We start from the raw sequence: 9530 nt of genomic DNA on the forward strand, positions 1-9530 counted from the left end.
AGTTCATAAAGTTCATAATACATGGAATCATAAATAATATGCAAAAAGGAAAAAAAACATATAATCAAAGATAAACATATGCAATTAGGATCCATCTGTAACAGAAAAATAGGAATCGTATCCATGGGAAGAAATGAGTTGCAACAGTCATATCCCAAAAAAGTAATCACACTAATGCAAGCAATAGTTATATGTGAGAAAATAGCAAAGCAAGTACCAGGATGGTACATGTAGAACAGATCTGTGTAACTTCAAAAATCAACAAAAATAGTAATTAAAAATTCTCCATTTAAAATACCGGGAACATACCCAGGTGAGAAATTCACTCTTACTAGCTTCTTAAGCAAGCACAATTAAATAAATTACAGCCACAAAACAGTCAATTACAATGTCCCATCCTGCTAAAGCCACCAAATTTTAGACATTGTTGAACCAGAAAAGGGCCCAAGTTTTGTTGACAATTCAATATAGAAACCAACGAAAGTGTCCCCAGAATTAATAAGCATCCTTTTCATAGGAAAGGAGGTAATATCACCCATCGCCTTGGATATTTGGGTCTGCCATCTTTGCCATCAAACAACTGTAAGCCAGGTTAATCCAGAAGTTAGAATACAGAAGTTGTAAGAATATGTAAGAGCATTATTTGTTGTTACACCTATCTTAAGAAATTGATTGCAGATTGAAGTATTAACAAAGAAGAGACTCACCTTCTTCAAACGGTGGTGCTTGGCAAGAGCTGAGTTAGTCATAATAAAAGTTGCTACAGCCAGAAAGGTGTAGCCAACAACTTTCCCTGTTGCGATATTGAATCCCAACCATTGATAGATCTCAGCTAAAACGAGTTTATGAGCATGAAATTTCTCCCCACCCACATCAAAAATTACATCTGAGGTTTCTTGATTTTCTAAAAGTGCACCAAAGTGTAAACCTAACTCTGATTCAGGAACAGCTAGCGAGTGCAACCTAGCGTATTCGCTGGCAGACTCCACAACACCTACTTTGCAACTTAATATCACGCAATCATCCTTGAGGTAATTGGATTTTTCAAGTGCAGCCTGTTTGCGGAACCGTCTGTAACCCCACATGCTTCCTCGATGCTTAAGAGTGTAATGCCCTCTCTCCAGCCCCGGGCCCGAACGAGTGTGGAACGTATTGTGCTCACCCTTCCCGCTTTGATCCACCAACGTTAATTCGAAGGCAGCATAAACCTTCGTGCCCTCACTGGCCAGCGCGATGAAAGCCGAAACATAAAGCGAATTGTGTTGTGCACTCTCGCCGTCAGGGTAGAAATAAATAGCCCACTGATAACCTCCCATGACGAAAGTCTCGCTGGTAATGTACCTGCCAATGCCCATGCCCTTGGCCAGAAATTTGATGCCCATAAATATGTAAGAGCATTATTTGTTGTTACACTTATCTTAAGAAATTGATTCCATATTGAAGTATTAACAAAGAAGAGACTCACCTTCTTCAAATGGAGGTGCTTGGCAAGAGCCCAGTTAGTCATAATAAAAGTTGTTATTGCCAGAAAGGTGTAGCCAGCAACTGTCTGTGTTGCGATATTGTATCCCAACCATTGATAGATCTGAGTGGTGTAGTTAGCACATGTGACTATATTAGACATGAATCCACTTGGAATTTGATATCCTCCTTTACCTTCAGGGCTCTTGAGATTTCTCAACAAAATATGGCAATGAATGTTTGCTAACTGACATACAATCCGCAACCCAAACCCAATCTTATGCCATTTGCCACCTTTACTAATTTCACCTTGGCTATTTGCATGCCATTTGCCACCTTTACTAATTTCACCTTGGCTATTTTCATTTGTGACTCAACTGGATAGGTATTACTGTATTATATGTGAGAACCCTCCACAACCTTTTATTTTCCCAATAACATATTTTGGGGAAAACCATACTTTCTAAGGTTCGCACCTTGGGTAAACCCTAGATTTTTTAGGTTGCAAATCCCCGTCAATAATAGGGCTTGAAGTAGTTACAACAAAGTTACAACAATATATTTGTTAATATTTCTCCATGTCACTTGTAGGAATGAGCTTTGGGTGGGGAAGATAACTCCATAGTTTTAAAATTGGTCAAACCAGTCAAGTTGATTGGCCACTGAGCCAACTTGGCCTTCAACTAGGCTAGGTGGGCCAATTTGGGCCAGTTTGGTAACAATATGGCCTGAACAATCTGAGTTGAATACTGAGTCATTTAATTCAACTTGATCTGAGTTGAAAACCAAGTCATAGAATTCAAGTTGATTCGAGTTTGAGTTGAAACTTGTAACCTGAGTTGATAAGTGATCAAGTTAAAGTCTGAAGCCTAGTTTTAAAACTATGGATAACAATAATTTTCTCAACCACTTGAGCCAGACCCAGTTGACTTTTAATTTGAGGGACATGAGGGTGGGTTTTGATCAACTTATGTGAGCATGGGTAATGAGACTATGTAATCTTTTTGTGTGCGTTTACAATCACTACCTCAAGGTGCCCCCATGGCTCCAAGAAAAGGCTGAAATGGATGGATTTGAACCTAGCCCACTAGAGAAAAGCTTCTTGCTTTTCACTGTTGGATCCAAACTCTTTCAGCTAGTGTCCACAACCTTATTGGTGTTAATAAATTCAACAATAATTTCTCACATCGGTTTGGCACTATCTCCACTGCTATAAAGCTGATTTGGAGTGGAAGCCATTAACTTTTGTAGTAAGAGTGTCTTTATTCACTAGTTTTTATTGCAAAATTTCTTCAGAACTAGTGATATAAGTAGCCAACAACTTGCAGGCTAGTTTGGTGCATATAAGTAGAGCGAGGATGAAGCATTATGGATGTAAAAGTACGAGGACATAATAAATCTAGTAGAAGTAAAATTTGAAATACACAAGTTGACTTTATCTCAAAATGTTATGATTATAGAAAACACCATTATAAATCTAGTAATTTGCGGTAACAATATCTGTAAAAATGATTTAAATATTAAAAACATACAAAATGAAAATTTTAGAATGAGATGAAGAAAAGTCAATTAAAGAAAGAGGCAAAGAAAATTTAGATAGATAATGTTGGTAAGTTTACTTTGGTTCCATCAGTTTGAATTGCAAACTTAAAACTTTGTAAGTTTCCAAGTGATTGTTGCTTAAAAGGAGAGGAAGTTGTGAGTTCCTATGTTGGAGTGCTTGTGTTATGTTTGCTTCATTCTACCCTTCTATAGAATTCAAATATTTATAATCATAGACTATATATAAATCATGGGATCTATGTATGATATGGTAGATATATGAATCTAATATTATGCAATAAATTAAATTAAATATTATAAAACAGACTACAAAATATGTATTGTGAGAGTTAAAGTTATTTTTTCTTTTAAAATTAATGAATCAAAATGGAAATCATATTAAAAATGTACAAGTATTCAAAGAGACCAAATTTGGGCCTATAACTTGACCAAAATAGTGATACAACACTCAATGATGTATCCTTATAGAACTTGAATCAAGATTATCATCCACTCTAGGGGATTTGTTCAATATATATATAAATAGATACTTTACAATAATCACAAAATCTATATGCGATCTCACTTAAATACGCAATGAATTAAATCCATTGTAAAATAAGTGTGGAAAAGAAATGGACATAATCATTTGATTCATTATCCACTCAATTGGCCACAAACAAGCACTCAATTTTCATTCATATTTTATTTCTTATCCTGATATGTAAACATACCTGTCGTTGACATGTTGCTCAACAACATGTCCTTGGATCAAGGGCATTAATCTTAAATTCATTCATTGTCTTCTATAGAAGGGAATGTACATAAAATTTCTTTATGAGTGAAATGGCCAATGCTCTGGTTATTCCTAGAAGCACAATAAAAATGAATTTTAACAAAATTTGGTAGAATGATGTCAATATTCATGAGAAGCACTAGATTTCAGCTGGGCAATTTCTGGTTTACATCTGAAAGGGAATGGCATACCCAAGAAACAGAACATCTGGAATATTGCAAGTTGTAACATATATTACAGGCTATGTCTTTTTGGGGGGGGAATTACAACAACGTTGTCAACAAAGTGCTAAATCTCAAGTAGTTTCTGTACATACTAGGAATTTCATTGTTAAAAATCAATGTTTTTCCTTTCAAATGTATAGTTTTTAAAAAGAATATTGCTAGAAAACTTTAAAAGTATACAAATGTGAGTAGTGTGTACCCATCCTTCACATCTCAAGATGCAATCTACTCTAATTTAAATCAAGTTGTGTGACTCTATTTGCCAAAATTTTCCAGGATTCATGCTTAGGTCCGTTGTCACATTTTGGGATGCCTCCCTAGGAAAGGTGCACTATAGAAGGAAATGATCAAAGGTTTTGGAGTCAGCTCGCAAAGAACACATAAAGATGGGGACAATGAAATAGGTTGTATGTCCGTACCACCAAATATAGTTATCGTTGTTAAGGTTTTGGTAGTTGCGATTGGAGCAACTATGTTAGAATCTTTCGACAAATAAATATTTTTTTCCAAACTAACTTCTGAGGATTTCTAGTGATAGGAATTCACATAAAGGGACTTGGATCATATTCAACAAGATTGTTTTCTTCCTTTTCTCACCCATGCTAATATCCAGGAGCCATATGCAGTACCTCTTTTGATAATAAGTTTCCTTTCCCAATCCTTTCTTTGTAAACATGCATTGAAAAAACATCAGCTGTTGCATTTTTAATATTCAAGATCTCCTCAAAGATGGGGCTTAGACTAAAGTTTTCTAATATCCATTCTATGACTAATAGAGAATCACTAATTCTTTGAATTTTTGAACACCCTCATTCACTGCCATCCATAAACCTAGTTTTAAAGCCAACAATCCATCTTTGTTATTAGAGCTTCTGCCTAGGCTTGTTGTAAATTTATGCCATAGGGTGTCAGATAGATATATTATTGTAAGCTTCTCCCTAGACTTGATGTAAATTTATACCATACAGTGTGAGATATATTTGTTCATTATTTGTTCCCATCAAACATAAAATGCGACATATTCTTTAAATTAATATTTATTTATTTTTGTGGTAAATTTTGTAGTGACCTAAGGTGATTTTTGTTCCTTCCTAGGGCTTTAATTCTAGGGGTTTCAACAGAAATTCAATAGATCTTTACACAACAACAGATATCACTTTACAAACACAAAATATTCTAGTCAACTGTAATATGATCTCTCGATGGCACAATACACAGAACTGAATTATTCAACAACCAGTAGTTGTTCCACCAATATTTCGCAACATTTTCTCTCAAATAGTTTAAATTTTTTTAAATTACTAGTCGAATTGTACTCTTCTACAGCCTTCATAACCTGAAATGATCTGTGTAATTCTCTATGGAAAGAGCAATTGTAGTTCAGGATCACTTTGTAGATGTATTCTTGCTTCACTAAAACCTCAAGAAAGCTTTCACCAAATCTCAGCAATACATAATTTGCCTCAGGGAATGTGGCGGAGTTCCACATAAACTGATAAAGTGCCTTGAATGTGCCTTCAGGGTATGAACAACCTTGTCTCAAGGATCTATCCAACCATAACTCAGAAAATGACTGAATAACCTCATAATGGGAACAGAAAAACCTTAGAGTAGGTTTACTAACTAGGGTGGAATCTTTCACTGGGTCTACCAAGTGTCCTTAACCAAAGTTCTACCAAGTGGTTCCATGAGAATAGTGAAAATGAGTAGGGAGAGAGGGAAACCTTGCCGAGGTCCTTGAGAGGCCTTGAAGAAATCAAAGGGACCCTCATTGATGAGAAGAAAAAAGGAGGCAAAAGAAAAGAAATGTTACTCCCATTTGACCTATTGGGCTGAGAAACTAGTTTAGGTAGAATTTCATGAAGAATGTCCCATCTAATCTTATTGTAGGCTTTAGCTAGATCAATATTGAGAACATCGCATCCTCCTAGTATTTAGAGAGTGGGTGACTTCTTGGACTATCACAAGGAAATTGAAGATTTGGTGTCCTGGCAAATCTCTTTGTTCATCTGAAATCAATACTCGTCTTAAATCTCAAAGAGATAATCATGGTTATAATCTTAAATGCAAAATTGCATAAGGATATTGGCCTGAAGCTATTAAAACTCAAAGCTCATTCCTATGGGATGTTTTTTATTAGAAAATTTGTGTTTAAAGCTTTGAGCATAACCCTTGATTTCTTCGATTCTTCAACCACTTCTAGGAAGTCTATTTTAATGATCTCCCATGCCATTTGGAAAAATTCAGTAGGGAACCCATTGATACCATGCCCTTGAATGCGATTAAGCAAGTTCTCAATGGCCTTCTTGGAGACCATGCTTGGGAAAATTTGAGAATTACGTCATTTCTGCTTCAAAACTCTTTCCATGCTTTGAAAGGAGTTTTTTGAAGTAATTTACTGCTTCCATATAGAGATTATTGTGCCTTTCCATTTCATTATGTCTACAATGCTTGTTGTCTTTTTAGAGGTGTGTTTAATTTATTTTCGACAAACACGAGATTATGAAAGAATATAAAGTTAGTGTCCACTACTTGAAGCCAATGAACTCTACATTTATGACACAAGAAAATTTCCTCTTTTTTTTAAAGCTCTCCTCTAACTTGGCTATTGGATGAACTTCCTTATTTTTAAAATCTAGAGATAGATCACTATTTCAAGAGATGATTGAAGGGTTTGAATTCCTAAATCCAAGGATTCCTTCTCTTTCAAAAATCTATTGATAATATCACTATTTCAAGAGATGATTGAAGGGTTTGCATTCGTAGCTTCAACAATTTCTTCTCTTTTAAGAGTATTATGAGAGATCTCCTTGTTCCAAACTATTAGTTTGGATTTTTGAGATGTTGGAGTTTCTTTTGCATGATAAACATTTTGGATCCCACCACTTGATAATCTTGCCACAACTTCTAAATTTTAACAAGGAAATCAGAGTGAGAGGGCCACATAAGCTCTAATTTCAAGGGGTCGTTGTGTGGTTTGTCATCATTTTCTATGATTAGAGAGATCACCCAAAGATCTAAGAGGGTTTGAACTACTAATGATTTGAGAGGGTTCTTCTATGGATGAGAGAATCTAATTCAAAATCACCTTCTATCCAGTCTTTGTTAAGAAGAAATATGTGTAATCTTTTCATAACGAAACCTTTCCCATTTATCTTTTTATTCCAAGTGAAATATCCATTTCTATGGGTAATGTCAATGTGCAAATCCTTTTGGATAAAATCATACAAAATTGAAGTTGGATTTTGCATATAGGCTACAACCAACCTTTCTTCTCATGCACCCCTAGAATTATGTTCAACTTCCCACCAACAATCCATTGTAAGTTATTCAAGACTTTCTCTCTCTAGATAACATATTCTAGCAATTAGGCTTGAGGATTGTTAAAACAGGACCATAAACTAATAAACATTAGTGAGGTAGAAATGTTTGTCCCATATTTTGGAGGGAACCTTAAGGTTATCCGGAATCTACCTTTATTAACATCCAAAACATCCAATATTTCCAAGGTCATCCATGTAGCTATCCCTCCACTTCTGCCCTCTGGCCCTTATAGAGATTTCTTCAACATTCTTTTATATTCTCCTTTTGGTGTCTTCCATTCTTTTATATTCTTTTATATTCTTCTAGGATGATCTTTCTATTAAGTGACCTTTATTTAACCTTTGGACTCATGCCTCTTACATTTCATAATAGCATTTTCATGAGGATGCAGAGGACTGGCCATTGGCTTTTCATTTATTATATATGACATAGTCATAGATAATCATTAAACAATAAAAACTTTCTTTAGTGAAACCAACTTTTGGAACCATCTTTAGTGGTCTCTATAAATGGAAGGGTAGGAAGATGCACAAGGAGAAATAACGTAGCACTATATTTTATGACTTCTCCATAGGTACATCTGCAGAATGCACACCTACAGTTCTATTTTTCACCTATTAGACCAGTGAAAATTATAGGCAAACTTGGAAGGGTTGGACATGACTATTCCAACCATAATCTTATTGGCCTACAATACATATATTCATAACGCCTACCTACAATACTATTGTTCACCTATTCGGCTAGTGCATATTGTAGGCAAACTGTTAAATTTTGGACTTTGTTGTCTCAAGTTCACACACCAGCGCTAAAGATGCAACGTATTGTGTGCATCCTTAGATATGTTTGAGATTGCAAGCTAACTGTTTAAATAAATGTATGTATAAAACTTTTATATTAGCAAAATAACCATCAATATTTTTTTCTAGCATTTTGGGCTGAATTCACAATAGTATGTTAAAAAGTGTCATTTCCATATCTGGAAATTAGGATATATAAATGTGAGATATATACTTTACATCTTTGGGTTATCTCCTTTTCAAATCTGAGCTTTTTTAGGCTATATGTTAATTGTTTGAACTTTGAAATTTGAAGAAATTCTTGAAGGGACTTCGTAAATACTTGAATGAATGGACTTTGTAAGGCAGTGGTACCATAAATTGTGTTATTTCAAATATTTGACTTCCATATTTTCACAAAATACAATGTCCTCAATAAATACTTATATGTATAGATACTTATGTTTAGGATTATATGTGTTGGAGCGGTTCCTTTATGTTTTACTATAATTCTGATGCTGACAAGCCTTAACTGACTTTTTTCATCAATTGTTCATAGAATATGAAAAATATTTCATTGTCAAAATGTGGCAAAAATTACATTTCTCCTAATTTATTTTTTTATTGTTCATGACAAGATAATCATGTTGCATGAATGAGGTATCCTATAGTTTGTTTCAATTTGTGGATATTTTTTTTCCTCCCATTTTTTACAAGGATATAGATTTCATTTTCATGTTGATGGTTTTTGCATTTATCTTATCTAGCCCCAAATGCTGGTAATGGAGTGGATCTTGAGAAGTAGTCATGGACACAAACTATTAGAGGTTAATGTTACAATACCACTTCCACCTGGTATCATAAAATTTTTAATGGTAAGTGACATAAAGAAGAGTTATTTAACGACATTGTTGAAAGGGAAACTTCATGTCTTAGTTCTAAGTCATTTATTTGCGTTTCTTATTTCTAAGTCATATGCTTTTGAGCTTTACCAAATATATTATTTCACTAATCCAATATGCATGGCTTGTATTTCTCACCCTATGTTAGTTACGTGGCATGGTTGATATAACATTCAATTCTAGGCCACTTTTATTTTAAGTCAGATATTTTATTGATTAAAAGGATGTTCATATTTTGATTGGTTTACTTGGAGCTTGATTTAAAAAACACTTGTAAATTCCACGTGGATGTTATTTTTTCAAGGTGAGCTCTTTGCACCAGTAAGGTCACATGAGTCCTAGAACATAGGTATACAACAAGCACATCTTTGGCCTTTGTTGTGTATCTGTTGTTCTTTATATCATTGATGGATGGTTATTGATGATGTAAAACAAAGGATAGGAAGGTCCTGGCAATTCTCTTGACAAAGCAAAATAAAATGGAGTGGTAGAATTGTGCTTT

The 9530-nt window shown here is 34.6% G+C and overlaps 1 pseudogene; it reads right to left on the minus strand.

Moving 5' to 3' along the window:
* Positions 1-572: 572 nt before the first annotated feature.
* Positions 573-1382, minus strand: LOC149198617 (BTB/POZ and MATH domain-containing protein 4 pseudogene; annotated as a pseudogene).
* Positions 1383-9530: the final 8148 nt, after the last annotated feature.

The sequence above is a fragment of the Pinus tabuliformis genome, chromosome 2_1 (assembly GCF_031772625.1).
Source record: "Pinus tabuliformis cultivar Carrire ecotype Pingquan chromosome 2_1, CPIR1, whole genome shotgun sequence".
Lineage (NCBI taxonomy): Eukaryota > Viridiplantae > Streptophyta > Pinopsida > Pinales > Pinaceae > Pinus > Pinus tabuliformis.